This window comes from Vicugna pacos, chromosome 3 (assembly GCF_048564905.1).
Source record: "Vicugna pacos chromosome 3, VicPac4, whole genome shotgun sequence".
NCBI classification, from domain to species: domain Eukaryota; kingdom Metazoa; phylum Chordata; class Mammalia; order Artiodactyla; family Camelidae; genus Vicugna; species Vicugna pacos.
The window spans coordinates 72,309,158-72,332,954 of NC_132989.1; the positions used below are offsets into that span (position 1 = coordinate 72,309,158).

The 23,797-nt window shown below is 40.5% G+C and overlaps 1 protein-coding gene across 2 annotated transcripts in view; it reads right to left on the bottom strand.

Annotated features, from left to right (window-relative positions):
* ARHGEF28 (Rho guanine nucleotide exchange factor 28) overlaps positions 1-17,457 on the bottom strand; it is a 276,600-nt gene extending 259,143 nt beyond the window's left edge. For both annotated transcript variants that reach the window (XM_072958530.1, XM_031674979.2), the window contains exon 1: positions 17,221-17,457. The gene's annotated coding sequence lies outside the window, so the exon portion shown is untranslated. The remainder of the gene's footprint in view (positions 1-17,220) is intronic.
* Between the last annotated feature and the right edge of the window lie 6,340 nt (positions 17,458-23,797).

Here is a 23,797-nt window from a genome sequence, read left to right on the forward strand (position 1 = left end):
GGCCCAGTCCCCCCACCCCCTGGCACTTTGCATTCTGTACAGCTAGTGTCCTAGCCCTGCCATTTTCAAGAGCACTTACCATAAGTGCATCTCACCTTAACCATATGGTGGTTTTGATCTCTGCCTCGATACAATACAAAAATGGGATATTTATTGTTAACATATCTGAAACTGGTTTGTCAATAAATGGTATTCCTTTTCTATACAAGTTTGTTATTCCTAAATGAAAGAGAACAAATATGAAGAACTAACTTTCATAGCATAGTTAAAAGCTTAGACTAATGTGCAAGAAGGACTGTTTGTGACTGCATACGTGATAACCCGGACAAGCACGCCTTCTTCCAACCTACTTAGTCTGCAGTGTTACATGGGATACACTATGAAACTGCATGCTTTTAATGTCTAGTGATATAAGGTTCACGGTCCTTCCCATGTAATCCCACATCATAATAACAGGAAGACTTCTGGCGGAAGAAACCACTATCTTTTTTTTCTTTTTTCTTTAAAAGAAGTTACCTACTGTATACTAGTACTTAAAATGCAATCATTCCATATCCAATAAAGAAAAATAAGGAATTTAAACCATAAACTTATCCTACCAAAGAAAGTAAGCAATAAGTCACACAAAAAAAAATATAAGGCAGACTATAAAACAAAATGCTGTGCTGGTAACTCACTGATAAAAATACAAGTGTTTTTATTATGTAACAAGATGTATGTAAGTTATGATTTTACACATGTACTTTTACCAGTCAGAAATATACTGACCCAAATATTCAAAGGCAAACACATGAATGTTCAAGAGCTACATACGTTACTGACTTGAATGTTTTTCTTTGCACACATCCATGTCCCTGCCTAATTTAGAAAAAGGAGACTTCTGCACCTACTCCCACTGGAAGATGCTACAGGCAAAGAAAGGCTGCTTCATTCGCTGGCTGTCCCCTCCGGGCCAGAGCACCTCAGAGCACGAATCCTGCACCTCCCCTAGCAGCCACCACACACACTGCCCTGTAAGGGGACCTGTGTGTCCACGTCTGAGTCAGGGACTGTGGCAAACTTTCCACATCCTTCATATCACTTCATATCACTTTGTATAGCACCCTGCTTATAATAGAGCCCAATATTTAATGTTTCTAATTTGTTTTATTTCAAGGTACCTCAAGCTCATTGTATTAAAAAAAAGTGCTCAATTGCATATATACATAGAAAATGTAAAACCTCCCTCTAATCTCTCCAAAGGTGATGAACAATATTTCATGTACGTCTGGCTTTAGTCCAACTCTGTTAACAGGCATGTCTTAACACCTATGTAGCAAAATTTAATGTACTGGAGCCAAGAAGATCCGCTCACCCAAGAGAGGCATCGTGGCTATATATCAGTCTCCAAAAAAGCTACTTATCCTCCCTTCCCTGTAATAAGCCTTAAATTCAATACAAACAAAAGTGTACTAGCAACTCTAAAGAAGGGAAAAAGGAAAACTGTTAAAGTATCAGTAGGGAAATCAACTACATATTTGGAATTCTATGGGAATAAGTTAACAAGAAGAAAACAGGCACCTGGCAGGAAAAAATGTTAAGGAAATTATTGAGACGTGATACATTTCCTGTCAAAACAACACATGAGGTGGTGATTCATTTGATTAGTATCTTTTAAGTGCTACGTGACTTTAAATGCTCCATAAGTTTAGTGATATTCAACTGTGGCAACAAAGGATTTTATTTTTTTAATTTTAAGTACTAAATTGTTCAAATGATCCTGTGCTCAAAAACAAAAACTACATATACTCACAGTATTAACAACTGTGCTCTTTAATGTCACTAAAGCAAGATAGGGCAATACTATTTGCCTGCCCTAGCTGGCTAAACTGGCAGCCATCGATGTAATTCAGAGTTGTAAAAAGCTTAGTCCCGGACTGGAGAGCTGTCCCCAACAACAAAAATATTAGAATCAGTTTGCTCTTAAGTCAAGCAGAGCACCAATGAACTTGAGTGAATATTCAGAATTTTGTAAAATTGCTTCCATCCTCAAGTGCCTGTAGTTAGAGAAAAAAAAGTGTGTGGGTGTACACAAAGCTGGGTTTTCCCATACAAATTTAAAATGTAAAGTCATTACATGTATATTGCCAAAACAAACTGAAATACAAAATACACTTTTCTGTTTGATAATATCCAAGTTTCTCCCCTGCTCCCCACCAAATAGTTACTATAAATGTTTCATAAGCCCAAATTTGAAAGGGTTTTTTTTTTAATTAGCAACAATTAAGTAAGTTCAGTAAAAGCTGCAAAGCAAGTCCAAGAGTTTATAGTTGAATTATGACATTCGGAAGATACTCTATTTATGAACTAAGCATACAGATTTTCATTAAAATATCTATTTCTTAAGTTCACTTCTCTTTTTATAACATCACTGAAGCAGATACACATTTACAATATAGATCATGTTTAGGATACTGCAACAGCAACAAGAACATAAAAACACAGAGCCTGGACAATCCTTTGATTCCCATTATGCCATGTGTGTCCCCCAGCTGCTGAAAGCGCCCAGGCCCCACCTTCTTCACATCACAACCTATCCATTTGCTTTCACGGCTGCTGATCTGGCACAATGAGAGCTCCTCAAAACGACTTCCAGGTCCCTTACCTCTAAGCCTCCAGCACCCAGTATATGCCTACCTCATAGTAATTACCAGCCAAACTCAACTCAGTGAAGTCTCAAAACTCAAGGAGAACTCTCAACTCCCTAAGGTAGAAGGGCTTTGGAAAGAACTCCTGGGTAAAGGTTTAGAGTGCTATACTCAGCAAGTAAAATCCCGACAGAATAATGCCCAATGGCCAAATCACCAATACAATAAGACCTCTTTATCTGCAGGTTTTGAGAAGTGGAGGGATGTCATGTCTTAAAATGTCACCTTTTTCTGAGCACAAGTTTGATCTTTTTAACATCACTAGTCAGAAGCTACATTAAATACTAGAGGTTTGAGAAATTTGCTAAACCTTTTGGGATAAAATTGGTGATTTCACTTGGTCAATTTTACAAGCTTAAGACAAACTGAAGGGAAGTGGGGAAAGGGGTGGAGAACAAGAAAGAACCATTAAAAGTGTTATTTTAGCTAAAAATTGGCATTTATCAAAAATGCCATGAATTCCAGGGCATATTCCCACCCAGCCTCACTGGAGTTAGGTACATTAAGTTCCATCTGCTAAATGAAATTAATACCCATTTTCAGTCATCTCTGAACTCAATTAAAAATAATTACTAGATTATTACTGGCTGATTCCACCTCACTGCTCCTGAAGTATTCAGACAACAACAACATGGGCTGCCATCACATGGAAACCTCAGGGTATGAGCAATCATTTCTCCCTGTGAAGATGCAACCTGAAGCAGCATCTTCAAACCCAACTTCCCAAACAACTTAGATGTCGCCAGTCAAGTCTGAAAGCACTATAGGAAGCAAGCATTAGGCTAGTAACCCAAAGGAGGCTTGAGACACCATCTTTACCTCCAGAGAAACACAGAACTCGACAGATGAGACACACCATGGAGAAGGTGTTGGCCCAACCCATCAGGTTTCAACTGAGGTCACTAGGGCCCCAGAGAGGTGATATGACTCACCCGGTACGTCAGTGGCAGTGCTAAGATTTCACTGAAATTCTCCTTATGGTTCAGCCTTTTTTTAAAGTTTTTATTTATTTTACATTGTTTATTTTGTTGGGGGGTGGTAATTAAGTTTATTTATTATTTATTTTTTAATGGAGGTACTGGGGGTTGAACCCAGGACCTCATGCATGCTAGGCATATGCTCTACCACTGAGCTATACCCTCCCCCTGGTTCAGCCTTTGCTATACCCAGGCTACCTTTTTTAAATCTTCCTCTTTCACACAATCTACTACCAGCTTTTAAATGAATGAACTAGCAACCACATCCAACTCCCACTAAAAAAAGTTCTTAAATGTAAATCCAGACATTTTGTCTACTTCTATTAATTTCTGCTGCTGCTTCTACACAAAGATGCCATAACAGCCAATGAGCATAAAGTTTCCTACTGAGTGTGAAAGAAAAAAATACTTATTCTATTTTTAATTTTAAAAAAACTAATACAATAATATCTAAATTCTACTTGGCATTCCTATCAAGATGAAGTTTTCCTTACACTGCTCATAGTAAAACTGAATTTTCCCCAGGCCAGCCCCATTTTTGTAAATAGAGCAAATGAAAAGCTAACTTGGGACTTTCTGCAGATATGAAGATAGCCTAGAGTGTTCACTTTTTATTGCAAAACAACTGGATCTATATGTGAAATCTATTTCACCTTGTTACATAAGATTTAAATTGTTTTTATAAGAAGGCTAAAAATCAAAGGATATGAGACCTTTGTCTCATAATTCCTGTTCCGTGGAACCTTTCTAAGTAAAGAACAAGGAACAATTAGAATTCCCATGGCTGAGATTTTAAAGATTCTTGACACTGTTTTTTACATTCAATAGCAAGCTATCAACATTTCTGGTTATTAAATGAGAGAAGAAAAATCCATAAGTATTTTACATAACTCAGTGTGACAAGAAACATACAATTTAAGAGAAATGCTTCTATTTTATTCTTCCCAAGAATCCATCAACTTAAAACTTACTAAAGCGCTGGTAACAGGTTTTGTGCGTTGCCCCTTACCGCCAAGAATGGTGAGTGGCCAACAGGAAACTGGCTAATGAAAGGGCTGTGATAACGGGTATAAAAGCAACTTCCAGAAATTCATCCCTGAGAACTTCTGTCAAGTTGCAAGCCGACAACTCTACGAAAGGCAACACTGAAGATCTTGTACAAAAATCTATATACTTATATATAGTGGGGATTCTGCCACTCCATCCCATCCAATTCCACCTCCAAACTTTATTAGAACCACTGAAAGCACTACCTAAAGAAATCAAGAGATTTCTTTCATAGAAATAACCAAAGACCTCCATTTGGAAAGGATATGGATTCTGTGTGGATATGGGGAGATCATTATGTTCAAAAAGCTCAAAACTAAAGCCAGGCCACCCAGTTCCAAGGTTTGTGCTATTTTCCACTCAAAATGATAAAAAAGAAAAAAAAAAGAATTGTTTTTCTTCTCCTCCTTGCCTCTTTTCCAGAACAAATAATGAGGATATCATGCTCTTAAGAGTTGTGTCAGAAAGACTGAAGCCTCAAATAACATGAGGTTGCCAAAAAACTAAGGATAATCAATTTTTATTTCAACTTATTTTTTAAGCCAGAGCATCAAGGAGGGGATAGATGTGTCTCCTGATAGGAGCAGTGATGTAGTATAGATAAATGATAAGGCGAAGTCTTCTACATCTATTTAGATTTTGTCTCCTCTTGGAGGGTGATAACTCTCCAATTGAAGGGGACAGAAAGAATGTCTGTAAGTAGGAGAGTCAATCATAAGGGAGCACCAACGGGCTCTGAGTAAGTTGCAGGCTGCTAGACATGCAAAGATAGAAAGAACACAATGAGATTTTCCACCCATAACCCATCAGGAACTGTGGAGAATGACAGGATTCAAACACAGGAGACAGGAACATGTCATGTCAATTTTCAAAAAGGCCAATTCTAAACTACAGACAGAAGGAACTTCATGCTGATTATAAACAAGATTGTAGAACAGATTAAATGGCTGATGTCTGAGTACCTCAGAGGAAGCAGTGGCTGCCTGGAGCCAAAGTGGGGTCCCCAAGATTAAGTCACATGAGAATAACCCGATTCCATCATGTGGTTATTAAATGTAACTCCACACAGTAGAGGCACAGCAGACTTGGTTGACATAGAATATATCCTTATGACAGGATGGAGGAGTAAGAATCAGGTGCTAGTACAAATAGAAGTAATCAGCTGAACAACTCTAACTGAAATCAATAAACATCACTGTGAAGTGAGGTATGCAGGGACACACCAAATTGCTCTGCCCTAGACCTCAGCCTAGGTAATAATTTTACTATTTCCTTAAGGCATTAAAGAAATGCCTATCAAATCTGTGGATAACTTGGAAAAAAAACGGGCAGTGAAAGATAAATGTATAAACAATCTAAAAGACTTTGAAAGGCTAGAACAGATGGTCATGTACAGGAAAATTGAGAGAACTATTCAGGTTTATTCATGGGACTATGAAGCCAATTGCACATGTCCATGAATGAGGAGATGGGGCTCAGCAGCAACACGTGTGAGAACAAACTTAGTAATTTTGAGATGACTGAACATCACAAGTCAGTAGCCTTGTTTAGAAGTACTACAGTTGGAAAGCCACTGTTTGAGAAATTATTCTAGCCCAGATTCTGTGCTAAGCATTTTAAATATATTATCTTATTAAGTCCTTATAACAACTCTATGAGAGAAACAGATAAAATCTGAGGCTCAAAGTTAGATGGCTTGCCCGACACAAGGTAGAAACTAGCAGAGCTAAAAGCCTCCCCAGTTTTCTGATAGGCATTTGATAATCTTAACTCTGAGGCTTCAGTGCTTCCTGGTGGGACAGGGGATGGAGGAGTCTCAGCAATGGTGGGAATGGCTCTACTGTACTCTGCACTGTCAGTTAGCATCTAGAAGTACTACACTTTAAGAAGAATATAGCAAATTGGAATATGTTCAGTATTCAGGGTCATGAGAAGATTCAAAATCATGCCACTTAACAAGAACTCAAGAAACAGAATTTCCAACTTAAATAAAATAAGGCTTAAAGGTAGGTTATGCAATTACTTTTCCAAAATGTAGGGGCTGTCTTGTAAAATAAGTTGTTCAGAATGGCCCCCAAGTAGCATACTATAAAACTTAATACAAAGGAGATTGTTTAACAGTCAAAAGGTTTCCAAAGATAGACCACCTACAAACCAATGAAAATAGCTCTGGGAAAGCTCTACACTACAATAAAGCAACAGCAGAAACCTTGTGGAGCTCAAAAACTGAGGGTGGCAGCATATAAAAGCATAGGAAGCCTCTTACCTGCATCACTCCATCCCCCAGTCCAGAGCAGCTTGGTGCCAAGAAGGATCCCCTCGTTGGGATTTCACCCCACAAGGAAACGGACCTTCGGAGAACCCCAGTAGGCCTCATTAGCAATTCACAAAGGAAAACAGAAAGTTACCTATCAATAACTAAATTACTCTAAATGTAAATGGTTTAAATTAAAAGACAAAGAGTGGCTGAATGGATAAAAACACAAGACCCAAGTATATGCTTCCTATAAGAGACTCAATTAAACTTTAAAGACACTCATAGGCTAAAAGTGAAAGGATAGAAAAAGATACTCCATGCAAATGGAAAATAAAAGAACAAGAGTAGCTATATTTATAAGACAATGTAAACTTTAAGTCAAAAGCTATAACAAAAGACAAATAAGGCCATTAGATAAAAATGAGGTCAATTCGACAAAAGGATATAACAATTGTAATTATATGCATGCCCAATACTGGAGCACCTAAATATATTAAGTATTTATTAACAGATGGGAAGGCAGAAATAGATAGCAATGCAAGATTAGGGGACTTCAATAACCCACTTTCAACAACGGATAGATCATGCAGACAGAAAATCAATAAGGAAATAACGGAGTTGAACTACACTTTAGGCCAAATGGACCTAACAAACATATAAAACATTCCATCCAACAGGAGCAGAATACACATTCTTCTCAAGTACACAGAACATCCTCCAGAATAGATCATATGTTGGGTCACAAAACTAGTCTTAACAAGTTTAAGAAGATGAAACCCATATCAAATATCTTTTCCAACCACAATGGTATGAAACTAGGAATCAATAACAAGAGGAAAGCCAGAAAAATCAGATGCGTGGAAATTAAAACATACTTCTGAACAACCAGTTGATCAAAGGAAAAATCAAAAGGGAAATCAAAAATCCTTGAGACAAAAATAGAAACACAACATACCAAAACTTATGGGATATAGCAAAGGCAGTTCTAAAAGGGAAGTTTCTGGTGGTCGACACTTACATTATTTAAAAAAAAGAAAAAAAGAAAGAAACATACACAAATCAATAAATGTGTTAATAAAGGCAGAAAAAGCATTTGACAAAAATTCAACATCCTTTAATAAGAACTCTCAACAAATTGGGTATAGAAGGAACATACCTCAACATAATGAAGGCCGTATATGATAAACCCACAGCTAATACCATACTCAGCAGTGAAAGGTTGAAAGCTTTTTCTCTAAGATCAGGAGCAAGACAAGGATGTCCCCTCTTACCACTCCTATTCAACATAGTACTGGAAGTTCCAGCCACAGCAATTAGGCAAGAAAAACTAAAAGGCACCCAAATAGGGAAAAAAAAGTAGAATTTGTCTGTCTGCAGATGACATGATCTTGTATAGAAAATTCTAAGTACTCCACCAAAAAACTTAGACATAATAAATAAAGCTGCTGGATACAAAATCAACATACAAAATCTGTTGCATTTCTATACACTAATAAAGCATCTGAAGAATAAAGAAAACAGTGCCATTCACAACAGCATCAAAAACAATAAGATATTTAGGAATAAATTTAACCAAGATCTATACACCAAAAACTTTAAAACAGTGAAGAAACTGAAGACAAATAAATGGAAAGATAATCGTGTTCATGAATCAGAGGAGTTAATATTGTTAAAATGTCCATACTACTCGAAGTCATCTACTGATTCAATGCAATCCCTACCAAAATTCCAATGACTTTTCAGAAAAATAGAAAAAACTCTCCTAAAATCTGTATGAAACCACAAAAGATCCTGAATAGACAAAGCAATCTTAGTATGAACAAGGTTGGAAGCATCATGTCTCTTGATTTCAGGCTGTATTACAATGCTATAGTAATCAAAACAGTATGGTACTGGCATAAAAACAGACACATAGAACAATGGAACAGAATTTAAAGCTCAGAAATAAACCCATGCATATACAGTCAATATTTAACAAGGAACCAAAAATACTCAATGGAAGAAGGATAGTCTCTTCAATAAACGGTGTTGGGAAAACTGAATATCCCTAAGTGAAAAAATAAAACTAGATCACTGTCTTACACCACTCACACAAATTAACTTGAAACGGATTAAGGACTTGTCAGACCTGAAACCATAAGAATCCTAGAAGAAAACATTGCAGGAGAAGCTCCTTATCATCACTTCTGGCAATGATTTTTGGATTTGACACCAAAAGAAAAAGCAACAAATGCAAAAATTCAACAAGTGGGACTATATCAAACTAAAGTTTTTGCAAAAGAAACCATCAACAAACTGAAAAAGCAACCTACAGAATGGGAGAAAATATCCATGAACTATATATCTAATAAGGGATTAATACCCAAAATGTACAAGAATCTCGTATCACTCAACAGCAAAAAAAAAAAAAGTCTCATTTTTAAAATGGGTGGAGGACTTGAATAGACATTTTAACAAAGATGACATATAAATAGCCAACAAGTATATGACTGATGCTCAACATCATTCATGAGGGAAATGCAAAGCAAAACCACAATGAGATCACCTCACACCTGTTACCATGACTATTACCAAAAAACAAGAGTTAATGCTGGTGAAGGTGCAGAGAAAAGGTATGCACTGTTGGTTGGAATGTAAATTGGTACAGCCACTATGGAAAACTGGATGGCAGGTCCTCAAAAAATTAAAAATAAACTACCGTGTAATCCAGCAATTCCAATTCTGGGTATATAGCCTAAAGAGATGAAATCACCATCTCAAAGAGGTTTCTGCATTTCCGTGTTCATTGCAGCATTATACACAATAGTCAAGACACGGAAATAATCTAAATGTCCATAAACAGATGAATGAATGAAGAAAATGTGATATGGGTAACACAATGGAATATTATTCAGCCATTAAAAAGGGAAATTTTGCCTTATGTGACAACATGGATGAACTGGAGGACATAATGCTAAGTGAAGTAAGCCACTCATAAAAAGACAAATACTGTATGCTGCATGATATCAGTAACATGTGGAATCTTTGAAAAAAAAAGAGGCAGATTCCATAAAAATAGAATAGAATGGTGCTTTCTGGGGCTGGGGGAATTTGGAGACAGGAGGATATAACTGAAAGTCTGTACATCTTGACCTGTAAGAAAAGTCATGAGGATCTAATGTACAACATGGTGACTATGGTCCATAAAACTGTATCGTAGACTTAAAAGTTGCTGACAATAATGGATGGACCTGGAGACTGTCATTCTAAGTGAAGTAAACCAGAAAGAGAAAGAAAAATATCATATGATATCACTTACGTGTGGATTCTAAAAAAAGAGACAAATGAACTTATTTACAAAACAGAAGCAGACTGACAGACATAGAAAACAAACTTGGTTACCAGGGCAGGAAGGGGGGTTGAGTGGAAGGGAGTGGGAAGGGACACATTGAGAGTTTGAGATTTGTACATACTAACTGACATATATAAAATACATAAACAACAAGTTTATACTGTATAGCACAGGGAACTATATTCAGTATCTCGTAGTAACCTACGGTGAAAAGAACATGAAAACGAATATATGTATGTTCATGTATGACTGAAGCATTATGCTGTACACCAGAAATTTACACATTGTAAACTGACTATACTTCAATAAAAATACATATATACAAAAAAACAAAAAAAAGCTGCTGAGAGTAAATCCTGAGTATTCTCATCACAAAAAAAATTAACTATATGAGGTGATGAATGTATTAATTATCTTGATCTTGGTAATCATTCCACAGTGTCCATGTACATCAAATCATGTTGCACACTTTGACAAATATAATTGTGTGCATTTAAAATTGAGGGGGGAAAACAAAAATAGACTTGGGGTGTCTTTGCAGTTACTGGTTCCCCATCACGGAAAGTATTCAAGGACAGTATCCAAAAGGTCAGCCACTTGGAGGTGTGCTATACCGGGGGACCGCGCATCTGCTAGACACTAAAGGAAAATCTTTCAGGTTTCTTTCAATCCTAAGACTCTAACTCAGAACAAGAATTTCATTCATTTCCCCAGACAGAACATACCATTTCCTGAGAGGCCCGGGTAGTCTCTCATTTACATCTGAGAAGGACTAGCCATCTAACTTCTTGAGCAATTATTTTCTTTCTCTCCCCTGCATCCCAGTATTTTTCAGTGGTATCCACACCTGGTACACAGGAAAACATTAACATCGGCCTTTGGAGGATGCTGTAAACCCGGACTTGTTGACATGACAGTTAGCAAAACTACTAACCAACCAATATATGTATATATATTTTGCTTTGAGCACCTTACAAAGTAGCCTAAATCAGGGTCTTTGCCTGGGCCTACAGCCAAGCTGGAAAGTTGAGAAGTTAGTCAACAGTTTCAGAAAGACAGTGGTTTGAGCTTGTTTTAAGGACTACCATAGATTTTAGCTCAGAAGGAATGCGGTATACCAGGCACAAAGTCAAAGAAGTCAGGAAGTACATGGCATGTCCCACAGGCAGTTACTAATCCTGACTAACGGGAGTCGGGGGTTCACAAGAGGAGGCAGTAGGAAACAGGTGACTTGCCGATAGCTTAAAAGGAATACCATAAGAATTACCCTCTCCTGGATAATTTCAGATGCAGAATGCCAGAAACACTAAAGGTTAGGCAAGTGGCTAGCAAACGCTTTAAGTAGCTACTATTATCTTTTTTTAAAAAATGTCAGACCCAACCTAAGCGATTCTGAACCCAGTGATTCCAATGAACAGCCAGGCTCAGAATCCTAGGTTAGGGACTCAAATAACCCATAATCTCGTTAGTCACTGAGCACCCCTACTTTTTGAAACTAACACCTGGTCATGCAGCAAATCAGGAGGCTGGTGGAGCAGGAAAATGTGGGAAACTGTTGACAAAAGACTACGCACAGACAATAAACAGGGCTCATCGGAGGGGAGAGACAAACTTGCCCCAGAGGGACTGAACCTGAACTATCCAGCCCAATGAACACCTCTTGATCTTCACTGATACTTAGAAGCCCTTCATGAGACCGCCTTTGCTCCAGGCCCTCCTGGTTTCCAACATCCCTGCAAAGGCTAATGGTGATGTTTTCCTATGTATCAGGTGTGGAGATTTTTTATCACAAAATTCACAACGATCAGCCCACTTGTCTTTCATCTTCCCCGAGCTACACTACCCCCTCTTCCACGTGAGGGGAGCAGGATAGCCTGTGACCCACATGCATGGGATCCAGACTTTCCTGTCTGAAATCTCTCTGGACTAAGTCCAGAAAGATAACTCAGTTTTTTCAACCTAATGACTGTCTGGTGATCAAGGTGAGGTAAGTTAATAGTATTATTTCATAATCCCTTCAAATGCTGACTGCCTGCCCACTGCAGGCATAGTACTGACCATGTGGACAGGACATTCCTGGCCGTACTGCCCAAGACAGGAAAGGCTGACTTGACAAAAGCCTTCCTCACCGTCAAATTTCAGGACGGTACAGAACATTAGAACCAGCGGGTTCTTAGAGACCATCAGGTCTACTCCTTTCCATTTTACCAGATGAAGAAGTTAATACCCACCGAGGGGCCAGACTTAGCCAAGGTTACACAGCTGAGGGGTCACAGGCAGCAGCCTCCATCCCTGCCTCAGACCCCCAGCTTCCCCCTGAGGTCACACTGACACCTCACTGCCTTCTCAAACCTGGAAACCCTGCTCAAGGTCCTTGTTTTTCAATGTCTATTTCCCATTTGTTATAAATACAACCATCATTTTCTGGCACTTAATCTCTGCCAGGCACCACTAGAAGGGCTCTCCATAAATTAACTCACTGAATCCTCACAATAACCCTAGAGAGCAGGCTACAATGATTATCCCCATTCTACAGATGGGAAACCTGAGGTAGAGAGAGGTGGCGCAGCCAGGACAGAGCCAGGACCATCTAATGATAGCTCCAGGGTCCCCACTCTAAACCACTCTGTTATTGTTTATGAGAGATAATTGCTTTAAATTATAAAATGATGGAAGAAGAGGAGCAAGGCTTAAAAAGGGTATGTTCACTAGTGTTTGATAATGAATTGAAGAGCTAAACCAAATATTTCATTAATATATGCAATATATTTCTTAATTATTTTTAGGGGAATGCCTGTATATTTGAGGGAAACTTGGGGAGTATATAAACATTTTAAGCATTTTTTAAAGTCAAACAAAATCTGCCACTTGAAGCAGGCAGAGTATTCCCTGAAGGCTGGTTCTACACATGCTACTATGTAAAGCGAAGGTGTCATTGTCCATCACCCTCTATGCTGGCCTTCACTCGTGGCTACAAATCAGTCCTTTTACATCAGCTTTCTATAGAAATCAAACCTCAAATTAATAAACCAAGGATTAAAGTAGGAGAACACACCTTTGAAGATGAAAATACATTTTTTATAAAAGTGTTCAAAACCAAGATCACTGGAACAGATGCCCAAGAGTCAATTACATTTTCACTTTCCTTCATATTAAAAATGATGTCAAATCTCATTATCCTGGTCATCCAGAGAAGAAGTCCAGGAGCAATAATGGTAGAAATAAGCAAATTACAATTGTGCCTAAGATCAAATTTCAAGGGAAAAATTGCAGTCAAGTTAAGAAGACACAGTATCACATAAAAAATTACCTGACATTTTATCAGCCCAATGTCTTTGTGTTAAGTGTGCAGAAGCCCACTCAAAATGCAACAGATCCTCAAATGCTAAAATCAGAAAAGTATTGCCTTAGATATGAAAACCACAGTCTGGAGAATCAAAGCAAGGAACAATAAAAGGCACATAGTAGGCCTGCAAATATTTGTTGAATGAATATAAGAAAACGTTCACAGAAAGAGAGGAGCATGATAGAGACTGTCAAGATGGCAAAACAGCAGAGTGACACTGCGTTGAGCTTTTGAAAACTTCTTAGCCCCAGGACAAGAACAAAAGGACTAAGGATCACAGATACTGGACAAAAATGGCAGAGTACCATTCAGTCAGAACAAAACGCTCTGACCTGACAAGAAAAGTATGTCTAGGGGAGAGTATAGCTCAGTGGTAGAGCGCATGCTTAGCGTGCACAAGGTCATGGGTCTGATCCCCAGTACCTCCATTAAATAAAAAATAATTAATATAAGTAAACCTAATTACCCACCCTCACCTCAAAAAAAAGAAAGGAAAGAAAGAGAGAGAGAGAGAGAAAGAAAGAAAGAAACAAAGAAAGAAAGGAAAGGGAAGGGGAGGGGAGGGAAGGGAAGAAAGAAATCTCTATGCCCAGCTCTATGTAAGGGATTTGAACTCAAGCCTTACAGCATGGCATAATATTTACAGTACAACCCTAATATGGCAAATTCCCTGAATTTGGTGCATTTCAAATATAACAGTTTTTCAGAAAGAGACTCATAGACATACAAGACAATATGGTTACCTAGGAGTGGAAAGGGGGAGGGAAGGATAAATTAGGAGTTTGGGATTGGCTGATACAAACTACTATGTACAGAATAAACAACAAGGCCCTACTGCATAGCACAGGGCACTATATTCAATGGCTTGAAGTAACCCGTAATGAAAAAGCATACGAAAAAGAATATATATATATATATATGTATAACTGAATCACTATGTTGTACACCAGAAACTAATACAACATTGTAAATCGACTACACTTCAATTTTAAAGTTTTTTTTTTAAATGTCACCTTGAACAAGTGAAAAAACATATATAGCACTGTTTTTAATTTAGAACTCTCAAGGGGAGTTGCCCAGCTTGACCCATCTGTTCATAACAAATTTAAGGTCACAGGAAAAATACCCTGTAGCTTCTCTGCTTCACTAAAGCAATATAAATACAAATGCAATTAGACAAAACCTACATAGACCAGATCTGTCATATCTGATCAGTAAATTAAAGCGTAACAAAATTACAGTCAGCCTGGGAGTTTAAGAGTAATTTGGGCTCTCTACAGTATTATTCTAGCCATGTCCCAATCGTAAAGGTTTTTCTGACATTTATACCATAAATCTTTTTTCTGGGGAGTCAGCACTTGGTCATAAATTCTGGGAGAACTTGAAGTTAGAGCTTAAGTACCAATATAGTGGTTACCAATTTTGCACAGAATGCTTAATTTAGAAGTAACATTATATGCCCCTATTTGTCTTAACACCTATTTAGAACACATTTCTTTTTCTCATATGGCATACACTAAAGGAGGTCATGTATCAGAGCTCACCTGAAATTCCTGCCCAATTTAAGTCTTAGCTACAGCAGCAGTTTCTTGTAAGAGCACAATGAGAAAATATTCCAAACTCTTCTGCAGTACTCATATGATTTAAAAAAAAAAAAGTGTGAAACCCAAGTGAGGCCCTGGGTGAAATTTCATAGAGCCTTAGTTACCAACTACTATTTTCCTCTTTACCTTTAAGTGTTTCTAAACTGCTTAAAGGACAGGAGAGGTGCTTCAAAGGAAAGTCTAACGACACACCTGTTATATAACCTGTTCTTAGTTGGCCGGGTTCTGTGGGTTTGATAAGGAAGAAAACACAAAAGCAGACAAACACTGATTCTCTGTTCTCCATTCTCCCATTAGCCAGGACATTCATCTGAGTCACACACCTAATAGCTAGCTCTGTGCCTCAGTTTCCCTAACCACTAAATATGAGGTCTGCTGCTATCCAAATTCCTATTTGATCACAGTTAGTGAGCACAATAATCACACAGAAAGTCCACATCAGAACATTCCACTGAAATACTACGTTGTATAAGACAATGCCAAAGGTTTTGGCAGTATTAACTTCTTTTACTCCAAATACTCCAAAGGAGTCAGCTTGGCCATTAATCAAGATAAAGCAAATACTTCTGTGCTTTAAGAATGTGTATACAGAAACCCAGGACAGATATATTAAGAAGCTTCCTAGGTAAAGCTGTCACTCTGCTTGGATTGTCATGTGCTAAGAGCAACCCACAGAACCTAAGAGGACAGGTCTTCGATTTTGTTTTTATTGTGGAAACAGGACTTCAATTCCCCTGACATCTTCAGGGCCTAGAACACAAGATGGCAAAGTTTTAGAAAACCAGGGGTCCCAATGGGACCCCACCCTCGATGATCAGTTCTTTCTAAACGTCTCATTTTTTCTGTATTTCTTACCCAGTTGGCACAGGTCTGGTGGTAAACCTCTTTAAATCTGGGTCTGCGGAGATCTGTAGGGACACAGGCTGGCGTCAAGAAGGGAAAAGTTGCGGCCATTCCTCAATCCACTCAGCTTTGATCAATGCAGGGATGCTGTGGGTTCCTAGGGAGGTGGATGGATTCTCTCCTGGAAATCTAATTGGTGTCTGGGAAACCAGAGCTGGGTTTCCAAGGCAGCCTGAGCACCCAACTTCCACACAGCGCTGGATAACCGAGGATGCCTCCTTGGCCAAGCACAGGCCGTCATTATGACCCCTGTGGAAACTCCCAGCACCCACACCCCAGGTATCCAAGGGGAAAACAGATCCGTAAGTTAATCTTAAGGAAATTCGACAGAATTCTGGCCGCCCCTCCTAAACAAGTACTGTATAGCACAGGGAACTATATTCAGTAACCTGTAATGAAAAAGAACATATGCATGTATATGTATGACTGAAGTGTTATGCTGTACACCAGAAACTGACACAACATTGTAAACTGACTACACTTCAATTAAGAAAGAAAGGAAGAACCATAGATGCCTTAAAAGCACGTTTCCACACGAAAGAAATGTTAGCGCTTGTGTCTTGAGCTTCCGCCTGGTCTGCGACTCCCTTGGGACCCGGCCCTGCCGAGCACCCTCACCCCGGAGCCCGGCACTGATGGAGAAGGGAGACCCCAGGTTCCGAGGCTCTCCCTTCTCCAAGGAAAGAAGACCACTTACTTCTCCAGGGCCCAAAGGACACCGGCCGGGACTCCACCCGCCCCTCCCCATCCCCAGAGCGGGGCCGGCGCGGACGAGAGGGGCCGCGCCGCCGGGCGACCCCACGCTCCGCAGCTGCCGCCGCCGCCGCCGCCGCGCCGGGCCGCGCAGCCTCTGCACTTGTTGCGGTCCCCCAGGGACCGGGAGGCGGGGGCCATCCCCCGCGCAGCCGGGCCCGCGGCAGCACCCGCTTTCCACCCCTACGGACCCTCGCGCCCCCCGGGACCCTGGAGAAAGTAGCTCGGCCAAGGCGAACTCAGGTGAGGCGGGCGAACGTTTCCGCCCCGTGCGGCCGGGAGACGCGGGGATGGAGCCCGCCAAAGAGCACTTACCCGAAGCGGCGGCTCCGCAGCCTCCCGCGCGCGAGCGAAGCGCTGCGCCCGCGCCCTGCCGGAGGGCGCCCGGAACGCCCGCCGGAGCCCGGGAGGCTCTCCCGAAGCGGCCCACGCCCGGCGGCGGCGCGGCCAGGCCAGAGCCAGGGGGCGGAGTCGAGGCCGCGCTCCCGGGCCGTGGTGGCTGCGCCCGCCGCGGGGGCCGCCCCGCTCGCTCCGCGCCTGCCGGCTGCCACTGGATCCCCGCCTGCCCGCCTCCCCGCCCCGGCATCACATGGCCCGGCCCGGCCCGGCCGCCGCCGCGCCCGACACCGGCTCCAGGAGGAAACCTGAAGCTGCCCGACCGCGCGGGCTCCGCGGGCCCCTCCCGCCGCCGGCGGCCGCTCGCCTCGGCCTCCCTCCCCCGCCCCCAGCGTCCGGACCGGCGGGGGCTCCCGGCCCCCGAGCGAGGGGCCAGCTGCCCACTCCTGACAGGAGGTGTGCGGGGCCCAAGGGAGGCCCACGCTGTCCTCAGCCAAAAGCCACCATACCTGTGACACAACGTGGCCCAATTCGTACCTGAAGCTCAGCAGACGCCCTCTTGATGCTCGAGGCTCACGTTCCTCGAGCCCAGAGTTTTCGCGAGCTGCGATTCCCTGCACGTTCATGCCCGCCAGTGGCTCCGTTAGAAGTCACCATAATTCAAAATTCTCATGAAAACCACGGTTTTGACCATGAATAGCAATGTGAGAGGGACTCCCTTACTCATCCAACGTGCTTTTCCCGTTAGAAATGATGACAACCCGAAGCGGAGAAGCCTCTCCCTCAGCCAGGCCTTCCTAAAACAGACTTCAGATAATGATAGCAGCTGGAAAGGCAAAATGACCTTGAGTCTCAGGGTTTCGCGTGAAGACCTGCCGCCCACAGACCCAGGACAGGGCTGTGGCCCGAGGGACTGGCCACCAAGACCCCGAGCCAGAAAGGAGCACCCCTCCACAGCTGTCAACAACACCCTTCCTGGGTTTTGGTCATTTTCTCCTCCCTTCCTGCTCTCACCTTGCCCAGCCCACCTTGCTGTCAGAGCACCTGAGGTAGAGGGCAAGGCTGAAGAAGACAACAAGAAAATCCTGTTTTGTGTCTGAAGTCCTTTGCCCTGTTCCAAGACAAAGGTCTGGGCTTTTGCCTTGATAAAGGGGCCCCAAATTGGCATTGCCGGCAACCTCATGCTGCACTCCCAGCTCATTCTACTTCACAGAGCTGGAACCCCAAGGCACTGCCTTTAAAAGAAAAAGTTCCTGATCATTGCCAGAATTTCAAGGTTCTCAAGACAAAAATAAAAACAAATTCTTTTCAAAACTAAAAAACATTTCCAACCCTACAGTGTCTACTGGAGATTAACTGAACCAACACACCGGACAAAAATGGCTTCCAAACCATGGTGAACAACAAAAAAAAAGGTTGATAGGTTAATGGCCTTCATTGTTGTTCCCTTTTACATCACTAGTATTATGTCTTTTCTTTCTTTCTCTCCCTTCCTCTCCCTTTTTTGCATAAATTCTGTCAAATGTGTAGATAGAAAAAAATTAGAGAATGTAAGAGGAGGACCAACTATTATAAGATGTTATCCCCAAACTCATTCTGACTAAAAAAACAACAAAAAAAAAAAAACAAGCAAAACTAGCACTTGTGGAACCCTCACCAGCTGAGGACATATAATCATGCTATCTGTAGTTTTCTTGCCTTCTCTCAAGCACTGAGCTTGATCAATATTTAAATAAGCACTTGGCTTTCAACTTCTCTAGGTTCAAATATTAAGCAAAGTATACTCTAGCAACCTTAAAAGAAGCCCATGAATTTCTGCAGCAGGAAGCTATCAATTGTGTAAATAATCCTCTGCATCTGATTGATTTTGCTGCTCCAGGTATAGGTCACTCAGGACACTGAGATAGTGCTAAGCTTGGCCGCAATGGCCATTGGTTTAGAATTCAAAGACTACACATTCTCCGTCCCCAGACAAGAGACATTAGGCCAACAAGAAACCAGGTTGGTAATTCAGTTGGGAAAATTCTAACTTGCCGGTGAGCATTACACCAGTGTCCTAGCTCACCTCTGTCTCTCGAGTTATTCAGTCTCCATTCATCCTCAGACGGAACTCCTCCATAAATCCTTTCTTCATTGTCATGGTTTCTGCCACCCTCTGAATTTTGGCCAAGTTTAATGTTGTCACTACACAATTTAGCCCCCGATTCCATCCGCTGGCATACGTGGGACTATTACGGGCTTTTATCCTCCTTCACTTGTCATTTCAAAGGACAAAGACTGTTTCTTACCCCGGTCATCTTCACAGTCCTGACACCGGACACCTCTGCAGTCATTAACACTAGTTTTCCTAAGTGAGCTATCACACCAGTTAATGCAGGTTGGAAAATGTTTATCACAGTTTTCAAACTTTCCTTTAATGGATTATAACCACTCCAAATTCTATTATCTATTTAATTCTTTCCTGCTCTGCATTCTATTTCCTTTGCCAATAATTCTCAAAGACTGAATAACTGTATATCTAATGTTTGGACATATGAGTTAGGGAAATTACCAGTACTTCCAAAATAAAAGCACGAGAGGAGAGAGAGACTAAAAACTTGGGGTATGGGGCACAAGTTTTGGAACTAGAAATAGGATGAGCTTGGGAAGAGCCAATCTCTCTAAGCCTCCATTTCCTCAACTGTAAAATGAACATAAGAATAGTATTTATAATCATTGTGAAAATTAGCTGAGTGAAGGTGATTATGGAACACATAATAAGGATGCAGAAAATGCTGGCAATTAATATTCCATATTAATATGGATATATTAGGAGAACACTTAAGAGCTTTGAGAATTAATAGAGCATGTCAGACTCCGAGGTCAGAAACTAGTTCTGGATTATACACTTGGTTGCTCAGACTGAGAAGGTCATGCAACACAGAGAAAAGAGGCCAAAATGATCAAAACCAGGGGACAAATCTTGTGGGGAAATGCTCAGTTTGCATTCTGGCTACATATTAGCATCACTTTGGAAGCTTTAAAAAAAAAAAAAAACTTGATCCCCACAATCCCACCCCAGACTTAATTATTTCAGAATCTCTAGGGCATGGGTCCATATGATGGATTTGGCTTTTTAAGCTCCCCAGGTGATTCCAATGGCCAGCCAAAGTTGGGAACAGCTGGATTAAAGGAACAGAATTTGTTGCCACTGGAAAAGGGTGAGAGCCAGCCCTCAATTATTTGAGGTTAAGGGAATGAGCTCTTTCATTTCTACTAATGATGAACAACCCTGTTTAAATTGCAGGTGCTTTGTGTAATCACTTGGCGATCTTGTCAAAATGCAGATTCTGACTCAATGTCAGATGGAGGCTGATACTCTGCATTTCTGACAAGCTCCAGGTGGTGCCATTGCTGCTGGTCTGTGGACTGTACTCTGGGTAGCAAAATAATATAGAGATCTAAAACCGATATTAGGAACAAAAAGTAGAGAAATGCTCTCATTATTACAGAAGAACTCTTGACATCTCTGACTATTTTTAATCAATATTTATTGTGCACCAACTATGCACAAAATATGTTTTGCAATCTTTTAAGAAAAGAATAGACCATCTCCAGCCAGTTTGAAGTGTGAAGACTTCCCTACAGGGAAGGTACAGACTCTCAAACAGGACAGACCTCTCCACTAGGCACAGCGGGCTCAGTGCCCAAAGCCCAAAATACTTTCAGAAGAAGCTAAATGTTTTAATTCCTTTTATAATCAAAATGAAAAAAAATCAACTTTTAGGTCAAAGAAATGTTTTAACATATAATATTAATATATTTGTCTTTATAATAATGGAGTCATAAAATGTAATTATTCTATTTTATTTTACTTTATCTTTTATGGAGGAAGTGACCCATGAAGACAAAAGTGTTAGGGCCTCACAGAACTCATAACGTGGCTGTGTGATCAGTCCATTTTTGCCCCAGGTAGTTTTAGGAAAGCACATGAAGCCTATTGTGGCTGATATTTGTGTAGTGATATTTACACAAATAACAGGAAGATATTGGGAAAAATATAAATTGCGCCTTGAATGGAGTCATATAACCACACAGAGTTGATCACTTCCCACATGCATGATTTGCGGAACACTGAGAATGCTCCATTGACAAACAGTATTCCTCTTTGGCTGGTTCCTGGACTCTAAAATTCTACCATTAGAGATTTTTTCTCACCTCCAGAGCTAGTCTTTAAAGACCTACACTATCTAAAGACCCTTCCTTTGTAACATCGACATTCTTTCAGCCCCAATTCTTTTTACCTTCCAGATCCAGGACCCTATCTCAGGAACTTAGCAGAAAATTTTCTTCCAAAAGAAGAAAACAATGATGAGATTCCATTTTGTAAGAAACACCAATTCTAATGAGTTCCTAAAAATTTAGATGGGATCATTCATGGCTAAACCACATCACCGTCATCACTGTTACTCAATACAGTCACCTCAACAAAAATTACTGATTATTTTACTGTCCACTGCACTAGCTGTTAGTCACATGCGACTACTTAAACTAATTAAAAGGAAATAAAATCTAAAAATCAGTTCCTCATTGCATTAGCCACACTTTGAGTGCTCAATAGCCACATGTTACATATTGGACAATCCTGATACAGTATATTTCCATCAGCACAGAAAGTTCCGTCAGTGCTGTTTCAAGGGTTTTGAATAAAGAGGGGACCACCCATCCTAGACCCTCTGAAACGCAAGGCCAGTTTGGGAAGTATGCACACTCTAGCTGAGGCACATTTTTTGGTTCCCATTTGTCAACTGATAAACAATGACACAGATCATCAGTTACTCTGTTCTTTTCTAAACCTCCCAAACCAAACTTTGTAGAAAACCAACTTATTGTGGAAATCCCTTTGCCCTTCAAGAAAGCTAGGCCTTTTTGACTTGTGAAGGCCATTAAATCCTATTCTAAATCCACCCAAGGAACTGTAAAGGTTTCTCCCATGATCTAGAACTTTTTATCCCAAAAAGTGACTGCTAATTTGCATCACTAGTTTGTTTGGGTGGCTCCCTTGCAAAACGGCTCCTCAAGTTGCAGCTGACTTCTTCAATTTTAAACCAACCCAAAGGCCCCCTTTTGATCTTTGGGGTATAACTACAAGGCAGGCCAGCTGGATGATGCCCCAAATGTATATGTCTATTAATCTCCCACCATCAGCAATTTTGTTTCCAAGAGCACTGCTGTGTGTTCAGGTACAGGGTGTGGGGCAGAACAACACAGTATCTAGCATTTCTCCAATCCCCTAATACCTACTGAACACTTGCATGAATCTATTAAATCTCAGCCCGAAGCAAGTTTTCACAGTTATATAATAAAAGCCATTAAAAAACAGAGTTGATAACTGAGATACTAACACCACTTTAATGAGGGAGGAGATAATACAGGTGGGAAATAATGTGTGTGCTGCTGTCACATGGGCTGTAATTATATGTAAGTCTTCTGGTGACATGACAGATGGTGAGAATGAAGCTTCAGTGTTATGCACATGATGTCATTTGGAAACCTCAGAATGCACGTATAGCTTTGGGCAGCTATTCCTCATTGAAGAGGATTGAGATCCTGTTTTTCCGTTTACAAAGGGCAGGCAGAGGAAGGGAAAAGACAGGAAAATCTATAAATAAAATTGGTATGAATCAGTTTCCACCCCCCCCCAAAAAAAAACCTATACAAAAACATTTTAACTCAGCTTTTAAAAATGCATTCAGACCCATTTGATTGCTCACAACATCCAACCCAAGAACTAAGTTTGGAAGCTTGCCACTAAAGGATCCAGGAATTTAATAGCCTAAGTTAAATATCCTGGAATTTCTGAATCCAACTCAAAAGACCAAGATAGGCGATGCTAAGTGCAGCATGCGGGAACTATTGTTGTTGCTGCCGCTGTTTTCGGTTCTGAGAAGACCCCCTTCCCACCCACCCCTGAAGTTGGTATTTTGGCACACTAAGGAGATGGGTAGGGCAGGTAAGCTTACAGAGACCCTGAGACTCCAACTCAGATGAAGAGATTGAAGAATTATCCATGGTGGGGAGGATACAGGGTAATATAGGGGTAGGGGATTAAGAGGTACAAACTATTATGTATAAAATAAGCTACAAGGACATGTTGTACAACACCGGAAATACAGCCAATATTTTATAATAACTATAAATGGAGTGTAACCTTTAAAAATGGTGACTTAGTGGAGGGAGGGTATAGTTCAGTGGTAGAGTGTGTTCTGAGCATCCATGAGGTGCTGGATTCAGTCCCCAGTGCCTCCATTAAAAAATAATAATATATTTTTAAAAAACAAAAAAAACCCTAATTACCTTCCCCCCAAAAATGAAAAACAAAACATAAATAAATAAATTGTGGCTCATGTAGTGTACAGCTGTGACTTATATAATATTGTACATCAATTATACATCAATAAAAAACTTTGCTTTAATTTTTAAAAAAGAATTATCCATAATGTACAAAGGAAAATTGAAACACTTAGGGAAAAAATGGTGAGTCCAAAAAAAAAAAATGTGTCTTTGACTCTTCTTG